The sequence below is a fragment of the Bos javanicus genome, chromosome 27, assembly GCF_032452875.1.
Source record: "Bos javanicus breed banteng chromosome 27, ARS-OSU_banteng_1.0, whole genome shotgun sequence".
Classification (NCBI taxonomy): domain Eukaryota; kingdom Metazoa; phylum Chordata; class Mammalia; order Artiodactyla; family Bovidae; genus Bos; species Bos javanicus.
In genome coordinates this window covers 22,997,116-23,004,702 of record NC_083894.1, presented here as the reverse complement: position 1 = coordinate 23,004,702, position 7,587 = coordinate 22,997,116, and positions in this window count along the sequence as shown.

Here is a 7,587-nt window from a genome sequence, read left to right as displayed (position 1 = left end):
CTTAAAATCATGCTGAATTTCTTCCTTTCTGTCAAGCTTTTGTGGAAAACTTCTTCAAGTTCCTTGGGTCAGACGTGATGAGAATGGCTGATGCGTGAGAAACAAACCAAGACTAGTCTCAGCATTGAGCCAAAAAGGCACTGAAGATATTTTTTAAACTTCCTTAAGCTGGCCTTAAAGAGTGACAGCTGAAGCAAACACAGAAAAGGGACTATAGCCATACTGTAGAATAGATAAACTGCTTTTGGAAAAATAAAACCATTTCAGCTTTTATATTTTCAAGGGCAAGACGAAAAAAAAAATAGCAAGAAAGCATAACAAGTCATACCTAAAATTATAGTATCTGGGCGAAACTCACTGTAGGAGACGTTTACTTAAGGTGTTTTATAGAACCTCAGCCTGCAGACTAAGCTGAGTTTTAAAATAAGAGTAAGTCATACTAGAGTAAAATTATAGCTATCTGGTTTTCTCAAAGAAAAAGGAATTTGTATGCAAATCTCAGGCACTGGAGTTTTAAAATCAGGACCATATAATTATGGCAGAAAGTGCTGTTACCAAAATATAGTCAAAAACAAAACACACTCTTTACTTTTCTCTCCCTTTTCTCTCTCCAGAGGTTGTGATGGAATAGGAAATTTTACTACATTTCAGTAGAAGTATATTTCTTTATTTCTGATTCCCAGGTGGTGCAGTGGTAAAGAATCTGCCTGCCAATGCAGGAGATGCAAGAGATACAGGTTCAATCCCTGGGTTGGGACGATCCCCTGGAGAAGGAAATGGCAACCTGCTCCAGTCTTCTTGCCTGGAAAATTCCATGGACAGTGATGCCTGGTTGGGCTACTGTCCATGGGGTCACAAAGAATCAGCTACAACAGAGCACACACACACACACACAGACACATTTCTTCAGCAAAGAAGATAGATGAAGGATCTAATATCAGCAAATGAGCAGACCAATGTACAATTTCTGGTCATATTTATCATCATTTACTATTAAATCAATAGTAAACTTGAAATGTGTGACAGAATGAACAACACTAGGGCTTTATAATACACTGAAGCACACATTGACGGGAATAAATAAAGTTGAAATGTTTGTATTCAAACATATGCTTAGTAGAAGAATTACGATCAATACCAAAGGGCTTTTGGAAAATTCAAAGTATCACAATAAAAATAGAAGTTCTTGTATTGTCACAACAAAGTCAAATCTTTATTATTTGTACTCTCTCTCCCTGTCAATAGACTATAAATCTACGTACATACTCTTTAGCTGCATGAGAGAAGGTACATTTGTTGCCTTAAATCTCCGTTATTCATTATTGACTCAACTGTCCCCACTTCACTCATAAAAAGATTATCTCAGTTTCTCCATGAATTCGCCAACTAATTTCTAGAAATTCTTAACTCTTTCTTTAACTCAAAATAGAACACTAAATAAATTGGGATTTGTTGAAAAATACATAGCATAAAGTTAGAAAACTTCTAATCATATTTTCCACTTTCTATTATAGACATTCAATTATTAGAAACACAAGAAAGTGTTTCTTAATTACAATTATGTTCACAATATCTACACTGAATTAATTATTCAGGGCAAAATCTCACAAACTAGTAAATGGTGATAATTTTTCAATGAAAATCTTCCTTTTTTAAAGGATCTCTTTGGCTCACCTTGCATTGTAGGCACAAGAAATGTTTATCCTAAATGAGTATATCCCATGCAGTAGCCTTCATGACAGGAAAAATGGATCTCTCAGTGTATCTTCCTTTCCTGAACAAAATGCCCTTCATCTGGAAGTAATTATTTTTTGCAAAAATACTTTATCTGGCTGGTCTTTTATAACACAGCCTTAACTAATTTGAGGGTAAATGATTAAATCTGGTATATATTTTCATGTGTCTTTTGCAATCTCTTTGTCTTTTCCCAAGAAGTGTATTCTTTCTGGCATAATGTGGGTCATCTAGTCCTTTTCCCTTTTGCATAATGCCTGGCAGAATACTGGGCATTTAGAAAAGTATATACTTCTTTTTGGCTACTTCAACGTCATAATCTCTGAGTTTCTCTCTAGAAAAGCACTGCAGTGCTATTTCAATGATGATTAAATCAAATTTCAAATCATTGCTAAAACAGACTATTTATGGACTAATTATGGACCAACTTAGATAGCATATTCAAAAGCAGAGACATTACTTTGCCAACAAAGGTTCGTCTAGTCAAGGCTATGGTTTTTCTAGTGGCCATGTATGGATGTGAGAGTTGGACTGTGAAGAAAGCTGAGCACCGAAGAATTGATGCTTTTGAACTGTGGTGTTGGAGAAGACTCTTGAGAGTCCCTTGGACTGCAAGGAGATCCAACCAGTGCATTCTGAAGGAGATGAGCCCTGGGTGTTCTTTGGAAGGAATGATGCTAAAGCTGAAACTCCAGGACTTTGGCCACCTCATGCAAATAGTTGACTCATTGGAAAAGACTCTGATGCTGGGAGGCATTGGGGGCAGGAGGAAAAGGGGATGACAGAGGATGAGATGGCTGGATGGCATCACCGACTCGATGGACGTGAGTTTGAGTGAACTCCAGGAGTTAGTGATGGACAGGTAGGCCTGGCATGCTGCGATTCATGGGGTCGCAGAGAGTCAGACATAGCTGAGCGACTGAACTGAACTGATAATATTCTATAATAGTACATATTTGAAATACTTATAATGGAATGGAATGATTATAATGATTATATTACAATGACTATCATATTTTATGTATTTTTCTAAATAATTTTCTTATTTCTCATCTTTATTTGATATTAGCAAACTATACTGGAGAAGGCAATGGCACCCCACTCCAGTACTCTTGCCTGGAAAATCCCATGGACGGAGGAGCCTGGAAGGCTGCAGTCCATGGGGTCGCTAAGAGTCAGACATGACTGAGCGACTTCCCTTTCACTTTTCACTTTCATACATTGGAGAAGGAAATGGCAACCCACTCCAGTGTTCTTGCCTGGAGAATCCCAGGGACGGGGGAGCCTGATGGGCTGCCGTCTATGGGGTCGCACAGAGTCAGACACTACTGAAGCAACTTAGCAGCAGCAGCAGCAGCAAACTATATATTACATATATCTTATTTTGAACAGTGAAATACCTCTTGGCATTCACTTAAATCATAAATGACATCTAGGTACCAATGTTTTCCAGTTCCACAAAAGGCTTAAGAATTATAATAATTCATAATATTTATTAAACATTTACAGTTTATAAAATACTTTTATTGCTAAATGATTCAAAATCTGCTTTGTTTATAGACTTTGTTTAAAGAATTGCTAACAATCTAAGATTATTTTTGAGTCAATGCAAGAGACATTTCACAATGAAACTTTGCTAGTCCAAATCTGTAGTGAGCAAAACGAAACACAACAAAAAGAAAAACCAGGCTTTCTAGGATAGCAAATGGCCTGATACTTCTAAAAGAAAGTTTACAGAGCAAAGTTCTAGAGAGAGTGCTAGAAGAGCTGTAGAGAGGGGTCCTCACTGATCTCAGGAGAATTAGAATCTAGCTGTGCTTATCCGCTCAGTTGTGTCTGACTCTTTGTGACCCCATGGACTGTAGCCCACCAGGCTCCTCTGTCCATGGGGATTCTCCAGGCAAGAATACTGGAGTGGGTTGCTATTCCCTTCTTCAGCAGATCCTCCTGACTCAGGGGTTGAACCCTTGTCTCCTGTGTCTTCTGTATTATGGGAGGATTCTTTACTTGCTGAGCCTTCGGGGAGCCCCTGCTGCTGCTGCTGCTGCTGCTGCTACTGCTAAGTCGCTTCAGTCGTGTCTGACTCTGTGTGACCCCATAGATGGCAGCCCACCAGGCACCCCCGTCCCTGGGATTGTCCAGGCAAGGACACTGGAATGGGTTGCCATTTCCTTCTCCAATGTAGGAAAGTGAAAAGTGAAAGTGAAGTAGCTCAGTCCTATCCGACTTTTAATGACCCCATGGACTGCAGCCTACTAGCCTCCTCTGTCCACGGGATTTTCCAGGCAAGAGTACTGGAGTGGGGTGCCATTTGGTCTTAAAGCAGCAACCAACTGAAAGCCTCTTTCAAGTCAAGGACTTCCTGCTTAGACATATTTTAGTTACATCGTGATCATTTCAAACATTCCAAATCATCCAAAATCTCCTTTAAAAACAATTGCTGATTTTTTTAAGTCTACGTTAAAAATTAAAAAGAACTGAAAATTTTAAAATCACGATGGAAGTTGAAGTTTTTATTATAGTGTTCAGAGCTTGACTAAGCGTAAAGTTAAATGATGTAATTACAGCAATTAAGTGTGGAACAGGTAGGACATGTCCAGCATACTATATGTCATATCAGACTAATTAATAATCACCCATGAACTGGAAATATCATATATGTTGAATTCTAGCATATCTGAAGTGAATTTCCATATTAGCAGAATTTATGGCAATCAAAGAAAGCTAGTTACATATTTTAAATGATTACATAGACAAATAATATTCATTATAGTATTATTATTTTCCTACCACTGATAATGGTCCCTCTTAGGAAAAGACAAGAAAACTTTTTAGTCTTGTTCTCCCAGAAGGCTTGAAGTGTTGGCACACGCATGGATGTTAATTGGGCAATTTGAGTACATATTTGGCCAGTGCTCATTTTTAACTCAGATCTTCGTCAATGCAAGAGAATAAGGGACAGCCTGTGCTGGGTGATGATTCTTTGGAGAAATTCCAGGTATACATACAATAAGTGGGTTCATCAGTTTTAAGTCCTACCAGGCATTACACAAATGGATAAAACGGCCTTTCAAAATAGGTCCTCCAACCAGATTAGTAATGGGTAAAATACGTGGTAAAGAAGTATAAAACAAAATATTCAATTTGATATAAACATGTATGGCAGTAAATGTTTTCAAAAGTCAGCAGAGGAAACAACTGACTGCATTACATTTCATAAAAGACACTGCCAAAGAATTTCTACTTTCTGAAATACTTTGATGATTTCGAAGTTATTGTTGTTGAAGTTCCATTGCTAAGTTGTGTCTGACACATAGCAACCCCATGGACTGCAGCATGACAGGCTTCCCTGTCATTCAGTGTATCTTGGAGTTTGCACAAATTCATGTCCACTGAGTTTATGATGCTATCTAACCATCTCATCTCCTGTCGCCCCTTCTCCTCCTGCCTTTGATCTTTCCCAGCATCAAGGTCTTTTCCAATGAGTCAGCTGTTTGCTGACTCAGGTGGCCAAAGTATCAGAGCTTCAGCATCAGCCCTTCCATTGAATAGTCAAGGTTGATTTTCTTTAGGACTGACTGGTTTGATCTTACAGTCTAGGGGACTCTCAGGAGTTTTTTTTTTCTTTTGGGGATCAATTACGTCGGCCAAGACACTGTGCCTCCATGAGTCTTGCTTTGAGATACAAATACCCCTTAGAAGAAGCTACAGAGTGTGTGAAGAGTTTGTGAGAAACGGTGACCAGTATACAAGGAAAGAAAAGCTAGTTGAAGTGTCATGGAGGAAGCGGGGCAAGGGACTACTGAGCTTTTAGGTGGTGCTTAGGTGTCACTGGGACCTGAGGGAGGACCTGTCCTAAAAGTAGGAAGGAAAACTTAAAAAGCTCTCAAATTAATCTCCTATTTTGCTACTTTGGCTAACCACAACCTACAGAACAAATCCAGCCCACCACTTGTTTCTGTAATTAAAGTTTTATTGAAACATAGCCACACTAATTACTCCAGTGTTCTTGCCTGGAGAATCCCAGGGACGGGGGAGCCTGGTGCGCTGCTGTCTATGGGGTCGCACAGAGTCAGACACGACTGAAGCGTGTCCAACCACTAATTCATTTACTCATTGTCTATGGCTGCTTTTGTGCTACTGGTGGCAGAGGTGGGTAGCTGTGACCTTATGGATGACAAAGACCTTACAGCTGACACAGACTAAACTGGTGTTTGTCCCTTTACAGAAAAATTTGCCAAAGCTTGCAGGAGAATAAACCCATAGTCTGGTTATTCTACTTAAAAAGTAAAAGGAGGCATGCATATATTTTCATCTCTCACATAGAACTGTCTTACTTTATATTGCCTGTATAAGTGGCTCCCTTCCTTAGCTTCTCTAGCTAGTTTCTTCTAGCTTGTTCATGTGGACCCAGGGATTTGCTGAATATTTAAATGATTATCATTTTGAAATGCTATGATGTATTCATACAATGTTTCCTCCTTTAACAGAAATGATTACATAATGAGAAAAATCTACAAGCTGTGCTATTTCTATTATTAACTGAATGGAAATCATACTTAAACTTTTTAATTAAGCATTATAGCTGATTTACCGTATTACATTAGTTTCAGGTATAAAACACAGTGATTGAATATTATAGGTTATACTCCATATAAAGTTATTATAAAATAAGGACTATATTTCCTGCACTGTACATTACATCCTTGTAACATATTTTTCTTAGTTGCTCAGTTGTGTCCGACTATGACCCTTTGGAATGTAGCCTACCAGGCTCCTCTGTCCACGGGATTTTTCAGGCCGAGAATTCTGGAGTGGATTGCCATTTCCTCCTCTAGGGAATCTTCATTACCCAGGGATTAAACCGACATCTCCTGTGTCTCCTGCACTGGAGGCAGATCCTTTACCTGCTGAGCCTTTATTTTATACCTAATGGTTTGTACCTTCTAATTCTCTTCACCTTTCTTTCCCTTCTCCCCTCCACACTTCCCTCTGGTAACTGCCAGTTTATTCTCTGTATCTATGAATCAGTTTTTATTTTAATGGATCACTCATCATATTTTTTTAGATTCCACATACACTTGAAAACATCCAGTATTTATCTTTCTCTAACTTGTTTCACTAGGCATAAATCATAACCAAATCTTAATCTTGAACTGAAAACTTAAAAATAAATTTCAAACTGATATCTGCTATTGCTAAATAAATTTTAGAGAAATTTTAAATAATTATTCTTTCAAAGTACCATATGTGCCCGAATATAGACCAGTGAGACATCTATCATTCATGTGAGGTAGGTAAGTACTGGGCTAGCAAATGGGAATGCAGAGATGCAGACATGACCCTTTTCCATAAGTCAGTCGCAGCTGAGTGTGGGGACAGACTGCTCTCTATCATCGGCTAAACTCCACAGCTACTCTTACCCTGAGCAGAGCCACCTGGACCTTCTGTGGGGCACGTAGCTGGACCCAGGACCCTCTGCTGCAGTGCTGCACTGCTTGTACCTGAACAAAACTCTCTTCCAGCAACAAAAAACAAGGAAACTATATGGGACTAAAAATAACTGCTTGCACCTGCAGTTTGGACAAATTCTGGATATGAGATACAAAAAGACACAAAGACTTAGCAGCCTCTTCTAAAGAGTCAGGAGCAAAAACAGTGTGTTTGGAGTAAAAGCAGAGCCCTGAGCATGCCCCCTGCACCCACCACCACCAGAGGAGTGGGCAAAACACCCAAGCCATCCATACCCTCATCGGATATAAGAAACAAGTCTGCATCTCCTCAGTGAGCTAGCAAGCAAGAGAACCTGTTGTATGTTCTTGCGTCCATTGCTGCAGCAGGGGCCCCAACAAA